This window comes from Pogona vitticeps, chromosome 6 (genome assembly GCF_051106095.1).
Source record: "Pogona vitticeps strain Pit_001003342236 chromosome 6, PviZW2.1, whole genome shotgun sequence".
In the NCBI taxonomy this organism is placed as follows: domain Eukaryota; kingdom Metazoa; phylum Chordata; class Lepidosauria; order Squamata; family Agamidae; genus Pogona; species Pogona vitticeps.
In genome coordinates, this window is record NC_135788.1 from 56,269,650 (window position 1) to 56,288,949 (window position 19,300).

General features: G+C 41.7%; 2 long non-coding RNA genes across 2 annotated transcripts in view; both read right to left on the minus strand.

Annotated features, from left to right (window-relative positions):
* Positions 1–7,890, minus strand: part of LOC144583525 (uncharacterized) — a 359,409-nt gene extending 351,519 nt beyond the window's left edge. The window contains exon 1 of the long non-coding RNA XR_013537348.1: positions 7,858–7,890. This is a non-coding gene — a long non-coding RNA (uncharacterized LOC144583525). The remainder of the gene's footprint in view (positions 1–7,857) is intronic.
* A 59-nt stretch (positions 7,891–7,949) lies between these two features.
* LOC144583526 (uncharacterized) overlaps positions 7,950–19,300 on the minus strand; it is a 297,629-nt gene continuing 286,278 nt past the window's right edge. The window contains exon 3 of the long non-coding RNA XR_013537349.1: positions 7,950–8,389. This is a non-coding gene — a long non-coding RNA (uncharacterized LOC144583526). The remainder of the gene's footprint in view (positions 8,390–19,300) is intronic.

Sequence of the window (19,300 nt, forward strand, 5' to 3'; positions counted from 1 at the left end):
AATAAAAATGATGTTTTATTGTTTACAAAAATAAAAATGTAAATCACTGGGTAAAAGAATCACTTAATAAACTATATTTCTCAGACCTTAACCCTGCACAGTTCTTTATTTACTAAACACACAGTTACTTAATCACCTAACCTATACCTAACCCTGTCACTCTCTAACTCCCCAACAACAACTCCCTCAACAACCTTCTCTCTCCTTGTACACCCCCCTTATATACACAAGCTCCACCCCTATAAGACCCACCTCCTGCCTTGCCATAGGCCCGGAAACTCCAGCCTTAGCCAAGACAGGCAGGTGACGTCATGGCACACGTCACATACCTTCCCCCTTTAATAAGTTGTTTTGTGGGGGAAAGCTAAGGTGCTTTTTCCCCAAAACAACTGCCACAAACATAAAGCATTGCATTTATTACACAATTTAACACAACTACAAATATACTTACACTTCCTCCCTACAGGGAAATAAAAACATGCAAAGCAAAACATTTATCACAACACAATACATAACTTTCAAAACACTTTACATTGCCATATATCCTACACAGAGTCCATAAGTCCTTTAAATGTTGTCTTCCGGTCTTCTGGATAAGGCGTCAGCCATACAGTTTATAGTCCCTCTGACCACCTTAACCTCGAAATCATAGTCCTGCAAAAGAAGCGCCCACCTCATCAGTTTACTGTTCTGTGATTTCATAGTCCGCAACCATGATAGAGGTGAGTGATCAGTGCACAAGGTAAAATGTCGACCCCAGACGTAAGCCTTCAGCTTCCGGATCGCAAAGATGATCGCCAAACACTCTTTCTCGATGGTAGAAAGATTCTTCTCCCTGGGAAGCAACTTCTTGCTCAGGTACGCCACTGGATGTTGGTCTCCGCTGTCATCCTGTTGGCACAGTACCGCTCCCACACCGGCATTAGACGCATCTGTGTAGATGATGAACTCTCTGTTGAAGTCAGGAGCATGCAGCACTGGATGGTTGGTTAGAGCATCTTTCAGCCGTCCAAACGCCATCTCGCACTCTTCCGACCAGGAAACGCTGTTGCTGCTCTGCTTCTTTGTCAGGTCTGATAAAGGTGCAGCAATCTCACTGAAACCGGGTATAAACCTTCTGTAATACCCTGCCAGACCTAGAAAGGACCTCACTTTCCTTTTAGTGGTAGGTCTGGGCCACTTCAGGATTGCTTCTACCTTGGCCTCTTGTACCTTGTAGTTTGACTAGGCCTCCTCCCACTATGTGACCTAGGTACTTCATCTCTGAGTTACCTAGCTGACACTTACTAGCTTTAACGGTTAAGCCAGCATCTTTCAACCTTTGTAGCACTAACTCTAGATGATGTAGGTGATCTTGCCAGGTGTTGCTAAAGACCCCTATGTCATCGATATAAGCTACTGTGAAGTCAGTAAGCCCTTTCAGAGTATGGTCCATGAGCCTCTGAAACGTTGCCGGTGAGTTTCTCAGGCCAAAACTGAGGACCCGGAACTCAAACAGGCCAAATGGACTACCAAATGCGCTTTTCTCTTGGGCCTTAGGATCACTTCTTCCTTGCAAACACTCTTTGGTTAGACCTATAAAGGATATGACTCTGCAACCTCCAATCATCTTACTTAGGTCATCAAGCCTAGGCCTAGGATAAGCATCAGGTTTAATTACTGAATATAACTTGTTATAGTACACACTGAACCTGACACTGCCATCCGGCTTGACTACTAAAACTACAAGGGCTAACCAAGCGCTAGATGAGTGTACAATAATTTGATCGTTTAAGCAGCACTTCATCTAGCTCTTTGCGAATATTGTCACAGTAATAACCTCTTACTCTATATGGTGTTACAGACTGAGAAGCATTCCCTGTGTCAGTCCTGGGTAGCATTCCCTTGTCAACACCAGGTTTGTTTGAGAACACTTCTTGAGGTTTTGTAACCAGCGCTCTACGACTATTTTGCTGTTCTCTGGATAGAGCAGGGCTGATCTGCACTTCTTGTGGATTGAACTCTTGTGGGCCCCTCCCTTCCCCGAAGGGCAACCCATGTTCCTCCTTATCAGCCTCTTTTATTGCAAACTGCACATGGATGGTCTCTCTGTAATAAGGCTTCAGGGCGTTTATGTGAATGACCCCCCCTGCCTAACCTTTTCATAAGTTTGGATGTATGAGAGGTTCCTAAGTCTGTGATTGTCTCAGAAGGGAAACCCATCCTACTCCTGTAATTCACTAAGGCTTCTGCCACAGTCTGGGTCTCTATATTACGTAATGGGATCGCTTCTGGATATCTCGTGGCATGGTCTACTATATTTAAAACAAATCTATTCCCCCGCTTAGTGGCGTTGGGCAATGGACCTATGATATCCACCCCTAGACGTGTAAAAGGAGTTGAAATCACTGGTAATGGGCATAGTTTTGCTCTAGTTTTATCACAGTTAGAGCCCTGTCTCTGACAAATATGGCATCTTTGACAGAAACTCTTAATATGTTTACCCATATCAGGCCAGTAAAAGTTTTGGGCTATTCTTTGTTTGGTCTTGTTGATCCCCATATGAGCTGAGAAAATGTCTGCATGTCCCTTTTCCAGAATCATAGGGCGATATTTCTCAGGCACCACCAACTGTCTCTTAACTTCAGGCCCCCCCTTTTGAAATATTATTCAGTTTTTCCCTATACAGTAAACCACCCTTAATAATAAAGCGTTCAGGGCACTCAGGTGATAAATCTTTATCAGTCACCTTTGCAAAACAGTCTTTTAAGGTGGGGTCTGCTGTTTGTTCCTTGACAAAGAGGCTTTTCTGAGGTATTTCAACTGAGAATGCCTCAGGTTGTGGTACAAATTTCTCTGGCTCTTGAGAGTCAGTCTCATTACTGGCTTCACTTTGTACTGATTGTGCACGTGTTACCACCAGGGCACTCTTGACATGCTTTGTTAAGTCATTACCAATAAGAAAAGGGGTAGGGATCTCAGAAGACACCCCCACTCTCCACAATCCCTTCCAACCTTGATATTCAATTTTCAAGTCAGCTACAGGTAGTGAAACTAGTTCTGACCCAATCCCTTTCACAGATAGAGTCTGGTCAGCAATCATACAACTTTGTGGTACTATGTCTGAGTGGCATATGGAAATTTGAGAACAGGTGTCTCTCAAAGCTGAATAGTCATTTTCAAAAACTTTTATCCTGTCCCCAGCAGATTCCAGTAAAGCAGCATTGGTCTGTATGTAATAACAATGGACAACTTCAGCAAGAGGTAGCTCCTTCAGTGTATCCAATTCAGAGCTCCTAACTGCCTCTGCCTGGGTTTCCATGACAACAGAGCTATCACTAGAAGAAGCTTGAGGTTTACTCTGAACACAAAATACAGCCTTTGCTTCTTTTTCATTAACTTTCTGAGGTGGAATTTCTTTATTTTGCCTTGTATTAAAACATTGTGCAGCAATGTGGCCTTTCTTTTTGCAAATGAAGCAGATTCTCTCCCCCCATGAGCTTTTCCCATCAAATCTTTCAAGTTTCTCTTTTCCCTCCAAAACTTGTTTACTGTGCTGGCCCTGTTCTGAGGGCTTTTCACTAAAATGGCCACCCACTTTAGCCTGTCTCTGTGCTTGTTCCTTAGAGAACTTTGGGTCCCATGTTTTCCTCACACTTCTCCCCTCATAACAACTAGGACCCCTTATTTGAGAAATAAAATCAGCTATTTGAGCAGCGTTTCTAACATCAGTTGGTTTCCATTCTTGAACTAAAAATTTAAGTTCCCCATGGAGTAAGGAATAAAACTGCTCCAGGCCCACAACATTTTTCAATTCCTGAAAAGTTTTTACATTCTCCTGTTCAAGCCACCGATCCAAACACTTTTCTAGATTAAAACCAAGTTGGGTATAAGATTCATCTGATTTTTTAGTAAGTTTTCTGAACTTCAACCTAAGATGTTCTGAATTAATGCCAAACCGATTATAAACCATTTTTTTGAACTCTGAATAATCTTTACTGAGCTCAACTGGCATATCAGCATACACATCAGCCATTTTTCCACTCAGGAGAGACCTCAAAATTATCATTTTCTCTGTTTCCCTCACAGAAAAATCAGCACAACTTCGTTCAAAGATTTTAAGGTAGTTTTCAGGACAATCCCCCTGTTTATATGTAGGAAATTTCTTCAAATCTGACTTTGATAACTGGCTCTCCCCATTTTCCCTATTATTATTATTGTTCTGGTTCAGTAATTCCAATTTCCTAAGTTCAAAAGCCATCCTCTCTCTCTCCAATCTTTCTTCTCTTTCCATCTCCATTTTCTCTTTCTCTAGGGCAATTCTTTCCCTTTCTATTCTTTCCTCCTTTTCTAGCTGTTTCATTTGAAATTCATGTGCCTGGGCTAACTGAATTCTCCTCAGTTCTGATAACTGTTCACCATTAGCTTCTTCCTGCACAGAGGCAACTCTTCCCTCACCATTTGACTCATCCCCAGACCAGTCTGACATTGCTTGGTCTCTTTGTTCACTCATTTCTGCCATTTGACTGCGCGTGAGAGGCATTTTAATCACACAGAAGGCTCTTTTCTATTATCAAGGCTCTGTTTAAAACGTCACTTTTTTTTCCTTTCCTGTGCTAAGGTCTGACACTCTCTAACAGGGTATACCAACAGATATGGCTAGGCTTGTTACTGTAGTCTCTAATGGCTTCTGCCCCTTCACTGGGCCTCTTGCCAGATTTAGAGCTACTTTAATTTTCTGCCCTTGGCTCTACTTCAAAATCCACCACAGCTTCACCCTCTCTCAGGTTCTGTAGTTCACTAGAGAGATCCCAAATCTTTGCTGCCCTTGGTCTGTCTGTCCCTTCTGAGTTCTCCTAACTCTGGACTCTCAGACCAAGTCACAACAGCCTCCTATTTTGGGCCAATCTCCCTCACAAAATGGACCTTCTAGAGCTCATGTCAGTTCCCTCACTCTGAAGTTTAGGTGCCTCTCTACTAGATCTGCTCCCCCCTGGAGACAAATCCTAGAGAGTTACCCACACCCCACTTCAGGTCAGGTGCACCTAACTGAAATCCTTTTGCTCTGGTCACACTAGCCAAGGCTTTTCTGGGCAACTGGGCAACTGGACAACTCGTATCCCACCGCTGCCACCAGTTTTGTCGCGACTGCCACCTCCTCTTACGTCACCACAAGAGATGACAGGTCTCGATCCTTCATACACACACACAGTACTTCGCTGCCACCAACCACACATAAACCTGACACTTCAGACATTGTGGATTTTAAAATAAAAATGATGTTTTATTGTTTACAAAAATAAAAATGTAAATCACTGGGTAAAAGAATCACTTAATAAACTATATTTCTCAGACCTTAACCCTGCACAGTTCTTTATTTACTAAACACACAGTTACTTAATCACCTAACCTATACCTAACCCTGTCACTCTCTAATTCCCCAACAACAACTCCCTCAACAACCTTCTCTCTCCTTGTACACCCCCCTTATATACACAAGCTCCACCCCTATAAGACCCACCTCCTGCCTTGCCATAGGCCCGGAAACTCCAGCCTTAGCCAAGACAGGCAGGTGACGTCATGGCACACGTCACAATCATCAAGAAGGATGGAGAACCAGGTAGGAGAGTGGTCCATATAAACACGATCAAGACCTGTTATAGGAAGGAAAACATTTTCCTGTTTGCAATGAAAGAAGCAGTGAAAAACATGATTTACCATATTGGGAAGGGAGGGGGAATGCCAAATTTAACCCTGAAGATGTCAGTTAGTCCTTTAGTTTCCCCTGAAAGTGAAGGCCTTCGTACTGAAATAGGGAGTGGTGTACAAAATTGATACTGGGGATGCACCGCCACAAGCGGTTGCTCCTTATAGAGTTACTGGGCCATATGTCACTAAGGTACGCAAGGAGCTGGACGAAATGTTCATTGTTCATCCAGTCCATTGGCTGCTCCTATAGTGCTTGTAGACAAGCCGGATGGCAGCATCCGATTTTGCGTGGACTATAGGAAGCTGAATCATGTAACCAAGCCGGATGTATATCTGATGCCCAGATTAGACAACCTAATAGAGACCATGAAAGGTAAAGGTAAAGGTTCCCCTTGACAATTTTTTGTCCAGTTGTGTCCGACACTAGGGCGCGGCGCTCATCCCGCTCTTCAAGCCATAGAGCCAGCGTTTTGTCCGAAGACAATCTTTCTGTGGTCACATGGCCAGTGTGATTTAAACACGGAACGCTGTTTACCTTCCCACCGAGGTGGTCCCTATTTATCTACTCGCATTTGCATGCTTTCGAACCGCTAGGTTGGCGGGAGCTGGGACAAGCGACGGGTGCTCATTCGGTTGCGTGGATTCGATCTTACGACTGCCGGATCTTCTGACCCTGCAGCACAGGATTCTGCGGTTTAGCTCACAGCGCCACCACGTCCCCTCTAGAATGATGTAAATCAATAAAAAACAGAAACAAAGTAAAGAAAACTTGTTCATGTGTATTTAGGATTGAAATCAAGAGAACCACAGAAGGAAGCGAAAGACATCATACGAATACGTATTATAGATAAAATGAGGTAAAGAAAGAAAGAAGCGAAAGAGAATGTTTAGGAGCATTAAGACTAGAAATGAAAGAACATCAGAAAGGTCAAAGAGATTAGGTTTGAGTATTAAGGATGAAGTAAATAAAAAAGAACAGAAAGAAGAGAAAGATCATGCTCAAGTTGTGTTCGACTCTAGGGGGCGATGCTCATCTCCGGTTCCAATCCGCGGAGCCACGCTTGTCCTAAGATAGTTTCCGTTTTCACGTGGACAGCGCGACTAAGATTCGGAACGCTGTTTACCTTCCCATCGAGAAGGTACATATTTATCTACCCGCATTTACATGTTTTCGAACTGCTAATTTGGCGAGGGCCGGGACAAAGCGACGGGAGCTCACACCGTCGCGTGATTTCGATATTAGAACTGCTTGTCTTCGGACCCTGCGGCACACAAAGGCTTCTGCGGTTTAGCTCGCAGCACCACCACTTCCCTAAGAAGGCTAGAATGAAGCAAGTCAATAAATACAAGGGAAACAACCGAAAGAAAACATTGTATATTGCTAGAAATAAGTAAAGCAAGAACGAAAAACAGAAGCGAAAGAAATGTTTAATATTAAGGACACAATGAAGGAAATGAAGAAAGATCAGAAAGAAGCAGAAGAGATCATGGTTATAATAAACAAGAAAGAAAAAAGCGATAAAGATGCTCAAGAAAGAACAAGACAAAGATCATGTTAAATAGTAAAACTATTTGCAAATGAATTAGGAACATCACAACCTAAAGAGCATTGAGGGTGGAATGATGTAAATCAAAAAAGATCCACAGAAAGAAATGAAAGACATTTCAGTGTAAGGCTAGAATGAAGTAAATCAAGAAACAAAAACAGATATGCAAAAGATCCAGTTTAAGAATATAAAGGCTAGAATAAAGTAAATGAAGAAGGAAAGCGAAAGAGATCATTTATCAGTGAATGAAAGCTAGAATGGGGTAAATAATGAAAGAACAGAAAGAAGCAAAAGGCTTCGCGAGCCACTGTAAGCCACTGTGAAGTCACTAAACCCTTGCAGCATTTGGTCCATGAGTGTCTGAAATGTCGCTGATGAATTTCTTCATTTCTTGATTTACATCTTTCCAGCCTTAACAAACATGATGCCTTTCGTTTCTTTCAGTTTTGATTTACTTAAATCTAGCCTTAATGCTCCTAAACATGATCTCCTGTGCTTCTTTCTGTGGCTCTTTTTTGATTTACTACATTCTACTATTAATACACTCGAACAAGTTTTCTTTAGGTTTCTGTAGTTTTTTACTGATTTACTTAATTCTAGCCTTAAAACTGGTAAACGTGACTGTGACAAACCCAGACCTACTGGGATCTGCCACACAGTTACACTAAGCTGCCACCAACCATTCCCTGTAAGAAGTCACACAGACCAGGGATGGATTTTTAAACAATAAAAAGAATAAGGTTTATTTTAAATACACACAGGGAAAAATAAACAATCAGGTGAATAGGATAAAGTAACGTGGCTTAGTTTCACTCATACAAGCATACAGTTTGGTTCACCCAGAACCCTTAACTTGAAGCACAGACCCTGAACCTATCAGTTCTGGCTAACCAACAGACACCTGAACCTATCAGGTTGGTACTCTGACACACAGTAGTACCCTGTCTGACACACAGACTCCCACAACAGCTTCTTCTTCCCAGCTGCTGCTTCGTCACAACCCAGTGTCTCTCAGCATCTCTCTCACCACACAGGCATCACATATTTATACAGTACAGCCCCTCCTCCTGATGTCCCGCCTTCCACTCTCCATAGGATGGAACTTTCCCTCCAAACCCATGACAGACAGGTAACATCAGTGCTGTATGTAACACCTCCCCTCTTTATAAGTTGTTTTGTAGGGGGAAAGCTAACGTGCTTTTCACCAAAAAACAACCTAGGTAAAATACACAACAACAGTTATACATACCATATTATACTTACTTATACTTACATTCTAAGTTAAACCATATCAAATAGGCATTTAAACATTTACCATATACATTACATCAATTTACCTTTATTCTTACAAACCAAATTCAAAACCAGGTACATTTAACTTTTTGTCATCATTATATACACATAGTCCATGTTCTTTCGCCGTCTTCATTCTTCAGGTCTTCTTGATAAGGCGTCAGCAACACAGTTCACTGACCCTCTGACCACCTTCACTTCAAAGTCATAGTCCTGTAGGTTTAAAGCCCACCTCATAAGTTTGCTATTGTGGGTTTTCATTGTCTTTAACCATTGCAATGGTGAATGGTCAGTACACAGAATAAAATGTCTTCCCTAGATGTAAGGCTTGGCCTTCTGGATCGCGTAGACTATGGCCAAACACTCCTTCTCCACGGTTGCCAAATGTCTCTCACCTTTTTGAAGTTTCCTACTCAGGTAGGACACTGGATGCTGGTCACCATTCTCATCCTCCTGGCACAGAACTGCTCCTACCCCGCTGTTAGACGCATCGGTGTAGATGATGAACTCCCGGTCGAAGTCTGGAGCACGCAGGACAGGATAGTTGATTAACGCCTCCTTCAACCTCTGGAACGCCGCCTCACAGTCGCTGGTCCACGGGATGCGGTCATCAGCCTTCTTCCTCGTCAGATCGGTCAGCGGAGCCGCAATCTCGCTAAACCTCGGGATGAACTTTCTGTAGTAGCCCACCAACCCAAGAAATGATTTGACCTTTTTCTTGGTGTTGGGTCTAGGCCAATCACGAACAGCTTCTATTTTGGCCTCCAGGGGTTTTATCATTCCTCCCCCTACCATGTGACCCAAGTATTTTATTTCTGGGCTACCCAGCTGACACTTGCTGGCCTTTACTGTTAGCCCTGCTGCACTTAACCTCTGCAGCACTAACTCCAGGTGTATCAGGTGATCTTCCCAGGTATTACTGAAGATCCCTATGTCGTCAATGTAGGCCACTGTAAAGTCACTGAGCCCTGCCAAGGTCTGGTCCATCAGCCTTTGGAATGTGGCTGGTGCATTTCTGAGACCAAAGCTCAGGACTCGAAACTCATAGAGACCAAAAGGGCTGCAAAAGGCAGTCTTTTCTTGATCCCTGGGATCAATTCTTAATTGCCAATATCCCTTTACCAGGTCCAATGATGAGATGAACCGACAACCCCCTATGGTTTCAATCAGGTTGTCTAGCCTGGGCATTGGGTAGGCATCAGGAGTGGTTACACGGTTTAATTTCCTGTAATCGACACAAAACCTAATGCTCCCATCAGGCTTGTCCACAAGGACTATCGGAGAGGACCAAGGACTAGAAGAGGGGACGATTATGTTCTCCCTAAGCATCTCGTCCAGCTCCTTCCGCACCTTGTCCCTATAGGGTCCCGTTACTCGGTATGGGGATACTGCCTGCGGGGGTGCATCCCCTGTGTGGATCCGATGCATCACTCCCTTCACTATCCCCGGCTTGTTGGAAAACACCTGTTGATATTTACTAAGCAGCATTTTTAGTTCTTGCTGCTGGTCTTGGGTGAGTGCAGGACTGATCTTTACCTCCTCTGGGTTGTATTTTACTTCCCCTCTACCCTCCCAGAAGGGTAATTCAGCTTCCTCACTCTCAGCTGCTTTTATCGCAAATAAAACCCTCTGTTCCCCTCTGTAGTAGGGTTTTAGGGCATTCACATGAACCACCCTCCTTGCTTGGTTCTCCTCCTGCTCTATTAGGTAGTTCAGGTCTGACATCTTGGAAATGACCCTATATGGTCCTGCCCATTTGAGCTGCAGTTTGTTCTCTCTGCAGGGCCTAAGCCAAAGCACTTCCTCCCCTGGGTCAAAGTGCCTCTCTCTAGCTTTGTGGTCATACCATGTTTTCTGTCTGACCTTCTGAGCTTGCAGGTTTTCTGCTGCCAGCTCTAGATTTCTCCTTAGGTCATTCATCAAGGTGTCTATGTAAGTCACAACGTCTTGTGGGTCATCCTGGGTGATCTGCTCCCAATCTTGCTTGATCAAATCAAGGGGCCCTTTCACCCTTCTCCCAAATAAAAGTTCAAATGGACTGAACCCGGTACTGGCTTGTGGCACTGATCGATAAGCAAACAAAAGGGATTGCAGCTTCTGGTCCCAATTGTTTGGATTCTCTGCCAAGTAAGCCCTAATCATGCGCATTAGAGTCCCATTGAACTTCTCAGTTAACCCATTACTTTCAGGATGATAAGCAGTGGTTTCTTTGTGCTTAATTCCACAGATTTGCCATAAGCGTTTCATGAGCTTTGATGTGAACGATGCGCCCAAATCTGTGATTATCTCTGAGGCAAATCCCATCCTGGACATATACCCCACCAAGGCATCTGCCACTGTGTTAGTTTCAATATTAGTCAAGGGTATGGCTTCAGGATACCTTGTGGCATGGTCCACAATTGTTAGGATGAACCTGTTCCCCCTCTTTGTGGCCTTGGGCAAAGGTCCCACAATATCCACCCCTATGCATTTGAACGGAGTGTCAATCACAGGCAAAGGGCACAACTTTGCTTTGGTCCTGTCGCGGTTATTCCCCTGCCTTTGACACACATCACATTGTTTACAGAACTCCCTGATCTGCTTCCCTATGTCAGGCCAGTAGAAATTCTGTGTGATTCTCTGCTGTGTTTTGTTCACTCCTAAGTGCGCAGCAAACATGTCAGAGTGCCCCCTTTGTAAGATCATGGGGCGATACTTTTCAGGTACCACCAGCTGACTTCTGATCCCATCTCCCCCTTTTGAGATATTCCTCAGGGTCTCTCTATATAAAATCCCCTTTTTCTCCAGAAATCTCACTGGGGTTTCAGGTGTTAGCTGGGCGTCAGTCACCTGTTCAAAACACTTTTGGAGAGTGGCGTCTGCCTTTTGCTCCTGTCCAAATCTGCTGTCTGTGGTTAAGGTTTCCACCACAGCTTCTGAACTCCCCTCTGCTTCCGTCTCTGGCTCATCATTACCCCCCTGAACTGTCCCTGTGGTGGCTTGTGAGCGTGTAATCACTAGCACCCGTTTCACATGTTCAGCCAGGTCATTTCCCACGAGCACGGCTGCTGGCAGAGTCGATGAAATCGCTAGCCGCCAATCTCCCCTCCAGCCTTGAAAGTTGACAGGTACCTCTGCTACTGGCAGAGAGATTACCTGCCCCTCAATCCCTGCCACCTTTATGCTCTCATTTGGGATTATAAACTCCCTAGGAATGATATCTGGATGGCACAGGGTTACCTGGGAACAAGTGTCCCGCAGCCCCCTATACTGACGGTCAAGTATTCCTATGTCCACCCCTGCTGTCTCAAACAACTGAGAATCTGTTTTTATCAGCAAGCAGCGCTTTACCTCTATAAGAGGACCATTTTCCTCAGCCTGATCAGCAGAGGTAGCTGTTCCAGACTGAGTAGCCATGGCAACAGGCTCCCTCTGTGACACTGAGCCTTGCTCTTTCTGGACACAGAACACAGCTTTTGGCTTGGTCCCACTAGAATTCTGAGGCACCATTCCTTTTAGCTGCTTTAATTTCTCACACTCTGAGATTAGATGACCCTTTCCCTGACAGAAATAGCATTTTCTGGTGTATTTTGATTCTCTCTCATCTTGTTTTGGTTTTCCCTCCAAAATCTGAGGTCTTGGTTTCATGTCTGAGGGCTTCCCTTCACCATGGGCCCCTCCCCCTTGCTGGCTTTTCCCTGGTCCCTGAGAGTACTTGCTGTAGGTTTCTTTGGGTTTACCTACAGATTTCCCCTCACCCAAGGGCTTTCTTATTTGGGAAATAAAATCTGCGATCTCTGCGGCTGCTGCCACAGATTTCGGTTTCCTTTCCCTCACCTGGAATTTCAATTCCCCATGCAGGACTGAATAGAACTGTTCCAGCGCTATCAAGTCTTTAAGCTGCTCATAGGTCTCTGTTCCCTCCTGCGATAGCCATTTCTCAAGCAGCCTCACCAATTGGGCCCCCACTTGGGTAAAAGTCTGTTCTGGTTTTTTTGTGAGGGACCTGAATCTTTGTCTCAGCTGCTCTGCATTTATCCCATGTCTTGCAAACACCAGTTTCTTAAACTCTGCAAAATCTTTCATCAGTTCCTCAGGCATCTCGGCATAAACCTCAGCCAGGCTACCACTGATTAAAGACCGCATGATGGTCATCTTCTCAGTTTCCCTCACTGAGAAGTCCACAAACGCTCTTTCCACTAAGGAAAAGAACACCTCAGGACAATCTCCCTTGTGGTACACAGGGAATTTCTTCAGGTCAGCCTTAGACAATTGGCCTCCCTCAGAATCCCTATTGTTATTATTGTTCTGGTTCATCAGTTCCAGTTTTCTTAATTCAAACGCCATTCTCTCTCTCTCCATTCTTTCCTCCCTCTCCATTCTCTCTCTCTCTAATTTTTCCTCCACTTCAAATTGCCTCATCCTCAGTTCATGCTGTTGGACTATGAGCAATTTTCTAAGTTCTGGGTTCTGCTCTCCTGTGCTGTCACCCTGCACTGAGCCAAATTCATCCTCAGAACCTTGGTCAATCTGGGGGTCTTTCACTTCACTCATGTCTGCTACTTGGCTTCGAGTCAAGGGCATAATCCCCCCTCAGAACAGGCTGCTTTAAAAGTCAAGCCTCAAAATAAAACGACCACTTTTTTCCTTCTTGCCTCAGAACCAGCTTTCCCTAGAGATTGCTGCTGTTCTACAGCACTAACTTGCAACAGTATCGAGTCAGAGCCTACCCCCCTCTGCTGGGCCTCTCAGCTGGCAAGCTAGATCACTGTTACTACGCAGTTTTGCCTCAGCTTTTTCCCGCCAAAACTAGGCTGCCTCAGAGCACCTTAATCTAAGTCTCCCCAGTTGGCACGTTCTTCTACTAGCGCACCTCCCCGTGAGGTACACCTAGAAGATTACCTACGCGCCTCAGACTGTCCCTGACTAGACCCCCCTTGCTCTGGGCACACTTGCCAAGGCTTTGCTGGACCGCTGGACAACTGGACCAGTCGTATCCCACACGCTGGACACCAATCAATGTGACAAACCCAGACCTACTGGGATCTGCCACACAGTTACACTAAGCTGCCACCAACCATTCCCTGTAAGAAGTCACACAGACCAGGGATGGATTTTTAAACAATAAAAAGAATAAGGTTTATTTTAAATACACACAGGGAAAAATAAACAATCAGGTGAATAGGATAAAGTAACGTGGCTTAGTTTCACTCATACAAGCATACAGTTTGGTTCACCCAGAACCCTTAACTTGAAGCACAGACCCTGAACCTATCAGTTCTGGCTAACCAACAGACACCTGAACCTATCAGGTTGGTACTCTGACACACAGTAGTACCCTGTCTGACACACAGACTCCCACAACAGCTTCTTCTTCCCAGCTGCTGCTTCGTCACAACCCAGTGTCTCTCAGCATCTCTCTCACCACACAGGCATCACATATTTATACAGTACAGCCCCTCCTCCTGATGTCCCGCCTTCCACTCTCCATAGGATGGAACTTTCCCTCCAAACCCATGACAGACAGGTAACATCAGTGCTGTATGTAACAGTGACCTCATTCTCTTCTTTCTGTTTTCATTTTTTACTTCTAGCCTTCTCTGTCGTTTTTTTACATCCTAGCCTTAAACATGATCTCTTTCGCTTCTTTCTCTTCTTTCTTCATTTACTATTTCATTTGCATCTTTCTGTTTCTTTCTTGGTTTACATCATTCCAACCTTAACAATGATGTCTTTCGTTTCTTTCAGTTTTTCTTTCTTGATTTACTTTATTTTACCATTAATACTCTTAAACATGATCTGTTTCGCTTCTTTCTATTTTCCGTTCTTGATTTCAACCACACGAACAAGTTTTCTGTGTTTGTTTCTTGAGTTTTCATTCGAGCCTTATTTCTCTTATACATGATCTTTTCCGCTTCTGTCTTTCTTGGATCGCTTCATTCTAACCTTAATAAACTCGAACAAGTTTTCTAGGTTGTTTCTGTTCTTAATTGATTTACATCATTCTAGCCTTAAAACTCTTAAAAATGATCACTTGCTTCTTTCTGTTTTTTCATCATTTACTTCATTCTAGCCTAATGATCGCTTCCGTTTCTGTTTTTCTGTCTTGACTTGTTTCATTCTATAATACTGTACACTTAAACATGAGAATATCGAAACGAAAGAAATCTTTCGCTTCTTTCTGTTGTTCTTTCTTGATTTAGTTCATTCTAGCCTTAAAATTCCCAATGATCTATTTCGTTTCGTTTCGTTTGGAATAAGAAGCACATTGGAATAAGGTTCTTTCATGTGAAAGATGCTGTGTAAAGTCAATTGGCCGAAAATAATGTAGCAGACATATTCAAACCCTTGACACTAGAAAAAACATTTGTATGTATGTAACTAGGTAGGTTTCTCCGATACATAAAATTTAAGGGACAGGGAGTTAAAATTTAATACTGTAAATGAAGTGAATAATCACGACTGTAGAGGAATAGCGAATCCTTAAGCATCCCGGTGAAACAAGATGATGTAATGCTTGAATGTTAACGACCAGTTGTAAATGAAGAAATGTGATTGATTGCTCTTGAGTATAAATGTAACACTCAACAGTAAGTCTGGAGGTCATTTAATTCTATGTCAAAGCTTTGAATATTGCTATGCCAAATGTACCTTGCCATGTATATATTAGCCAAAATCAATATGATTACTAAGAAATCCATGTTGTTTTCTCCCCACATGTAAATCTCTGTAACTAAGTCCCTCTCTTACTCTGCTAAGGTTAAAGTGGGATTCACCCAGACTCTAGGAACTTTTCTTGAGGTCAGTGACTCATTAACTCCGGAGTTTTGGCCCCACGCCAAAATCGTTCCTCTTTCTTTCCTTATTTATATCTATTAATTGATATCTATTAATACAACCTTTAGATTGTTTCTTTATTCATATCTTTCATTCTAGACTTTTTAGCTTCTAACATTTCATCTTTAGTTTCTTTCTTTCTTGATATATTTAATATAATACATTCTATAGTTTTTTCTCTTTTTTCTTGATATCTTTCATTCTACCTTTAGAAGAACAACAGAAAGTAGCAAAATAGATCATGTTTAAGTGTGTTAAGGCTGGAATGAAGCAAATCAAGAAAGTAAAACAGAAAGAAACGAAAGTTCATCAAGAAAGAACAAGAGAAAGAAGCGAAAGATATCGTGATAGAGAACCTAAAGAAAACTTGTTTGAGTGTATTAAGGCTAGAATTTAGTAATTCAAGAAAGACCAGAAAGAAGCAAAGAGATCCTGTCTAAGAATATTAAAGGGTAGAATGTAGTAAATCAATAAACAAAATCAGAAATAATATAAAGAAAGCTTGTCCTGGTGTAGAAAGCCTAGGAAAAGGTTCCCCTTGACAATTTTTGTCCAGTCGTGTTCAACGCTAGGCGGCACTTCTCATTACCGTTTCCAAGCCATAGAGCCAGCGTTTTGTCCGAAGACAATCTTCCGTGGCCAGTGCGAGTTAGACACGGAAAGCTGTTACCTTCCCACCGAGATGGCCGCTTTTTATCTACTTACTTTTGCATGCTTTCGAACCGCTAGGTTGGCGGGAGCTGGGACAAGCGACGGGCGCTCACTCTGTCGCAGGGATTCGATCTTACGACTGCTGGTCTTCTGACCCTGGAGCACAAGCTTCTGCGGTAAGAACAACACAGCAAAAGAGATCATGTTACAGTGTATTAAGGATAGAATGAAGTAAATCAAGAAAGAACAACAGAAAGAAATAAAAGACGTGATGTTTAAATAAAGGACAGAATGAAAAGTCAGGAACATCAGAAAGAAGCGAATGAGATCAAGGTTAGAATGAAACAAATCAAGAAAGAACTACAGAAAAAAGCGAAAGGTTTATTTTGATCTTTCTTGATTTATTTCATCGTGGCCTTAATACACTCGAACAAGTTTTCTTTAGGTTGTTTGTTGTTCTTTCTTCATTCATTCTATCCATAATACTCTTAAACGTGATCTCTTTCTCTTGTTCCTGTTTTTCTTTATTGATTTACTTCGTTCTAGCCTTAATATTTTTAAACAGGATCCCTTTTATTTCTCTCTGTTCTAGAAAGGCTAGAATGAAGTAAATCAAGAAAGAACATCAGAAAAAAGCGGAAGAGATCGTAAGTATAAAGTCGTGCCCTGCTTTACAAAGGCCCCGCATTACGACGAAACTTCATTACGGCGTTTTTGCGATCGCAAAACAATGGTCGGAATAGGCTTTTTTCGCTTTGCGACGATCGGTTCTCTACGTCGGGAACCGATTCTTTGCAAAAGGACGATTTCAAAATGGCCGCCGGATAAATAAAATGGCTCCCTGCTGTTTTCTTGGACGAATTACAAGACAGCGACCGAAAATGGCCCTATGGACGATCTTCGCCGCACTGTTTTTAGCCATTTGGAACGTATTAAACGGCTTTTAAAGTTTCAATTTTTTTTTGTATTACGACTATCTCGTTCTACAGTGATTTCGCCAGAACGAATTAATGTCGAAATGCAGGGAACCTCTGTATTAATGCTAGAAGTATGTAAAGATCAAGAGAAGGAAGCGAAAGAGATCATGTTTAACTGTATTAATGTTAGAATGTAATTCAAGAAAGAAGAGGAAGCAAAAGAAATAATTAAAGCTACAACGTATATCAATAAACAACAGAAGCAACCTAAAGAAAACGTGTTCTACTGTATTAAAGCTAGAATGATGTAAATCAAGAAAGAAGAAGAGAAAGAAGCGAAGGAGATCATATTTAGGAGTATTAAGGCTAGAATGAAGTAAATGAAGAACAGAAAGAAGTAAAAGATCATGTTTAGGAGTACTGATAGAATGAAAAAGAAACTATAGGACGCGAAACAGATCATATTTATTAAAGCTAGAATGAAGTAAATCAGGAACAAGAGACCTTGAACAAGAGTGTGAAGGCAAGAATGAAGTAATTCAACAGAATGAAGAAAGAGAGATCCTGTTTAAGAATAGAATTTATAAAGAAACAGGAAGCGAAGAGCTCATTTCAGTCTATTCGCTAGAATTAAATTAAATACATATATAGAATGAACTAAACCAAGAAAGAACAAAAGATGGAAGAAAATGATCAAATTTAAGAGCATAATAGAATGAATTCAATCAAGAACAACAGAAAGAAGCGAGAGCTCAAGATTCAGTGTATTAGCTAGACTTAAGTAAGGAGCAAAAAAAAAGCAGCCTAAATCTTGTTCCAGGGTATTACGGCTATAATTATGTAAATCAGTAATAGAATCGTTTGTGCTAATGCTAGAACGAAGTAAACCAATGAACAACAGAAACAACCTAAAGAAATTTTGTTCGAGTGTACTAAGGCTACAAGGAAGTAAATCAATAGAAAGGAGAGGTGCTAAACATGCTCTTCTACTTGTTCTTCACTTCCTCCCTTCTATCCTTAATACACGGAACATAATATCCTGTTTTTCTTTCTTGATTTACATCATTTGTACATTCGAACAAATTTTCTTTAGGTTGTTTTCTTTCTAGCCTTAACACATATGACCTCTGGCTTCTCTCCAATATTCTTAAACAGGAACTTTTGCTTCTTGTTCCTTCTTGTACTAAATTCTATCCTTAATAATGATCTCATCTGCGTAATCCTTAATGTACTGAAACATGATCTCTCGCTTTTTTGTGTTATTCCTTTATTTTCATTCTAGCCATAATACACGACAATTTTTTCTTTAGGTTCCTGTTCTTTCCTGAAGTCCTTCATTCTAGCCTCAAAAATTATGTTTCGCTTCTTATTATTTTTTACTTTAGTTCATTCTAGCCTTCCTACACTGAAACATGACCTTTTCTTTCTGTTCTATCTTGATTTAATTCTAGCCTTTATACAACTTGTTCATTATTTACATTTCAGCCTTTAATACATGCTCTTTCCTTTCTGTTTTTCTTTCTCCTACATCATTCTAGCCTGAATACTCGTAAACATTGTCACTTTTTCTGCTATTTTTTAGCCTTAATACTCAAACATTCTCTTTCGCTTCTTTCTATAGTTCTGTCGATTTACTTCATTCCATCAATACTTTTACACAACTTCTTTCGCTTTTACCTGTTCTTTCATGTACATCATTCCATCCTTAGTAAACATTTCTTTCGCTTTTTTCTGTTCTTGTTCATTTCAGAATACACTCGGTTTTCTTTAGTTGTTTCTGTTGTTCTTTATTGATTTACTTCATTCTAGCCTTAAACATGCTTTTTCGCTTCTTTCTGTTCTTTTCTGATTTACGTCTTTCCATCCTTAATACTCTTAAACATGATCTCTTTCGCTTGCTTCTTTTGTTCCAGCCTTAGTACACTCGAAAAAGTTTTCTTTAGGTTGTTTTTGTTGTTCTTTATTGATTGAATTCTAGCCTGAACAAGTGTGCTCTGAGTTCCTTCTGTTGTCTTCTTGTATTATTTCTAGCTATAATATTCTTAAAAATGCTCTTTCGCTTCTTTCTATAGTTTCGTCGATTTACTTCCTTCCATCCGAAATACTCTCGTTCACTTTTTCTGTTCTGTCTTGTACTATATTCTAGCTTTAATACTCTTACACTTCTTTCTGTTGTTCTTTATTGATTTACTTCATTGGACCCGAACATGTTTTCTTTAGGTTGTTTCTGTTATTTATTGATTTACTTTATTCTAGCCTTAATACTCAAGCATGACTTTTTTCGCTTTCTGTTCTTTCTTGATTTACTTCATTTTAGCCTTAATGCCATAAACATGATCTGATTAGCCTTCTGTTGTTGTTTCTTGATTTACTTCATTCTAGCCTTCA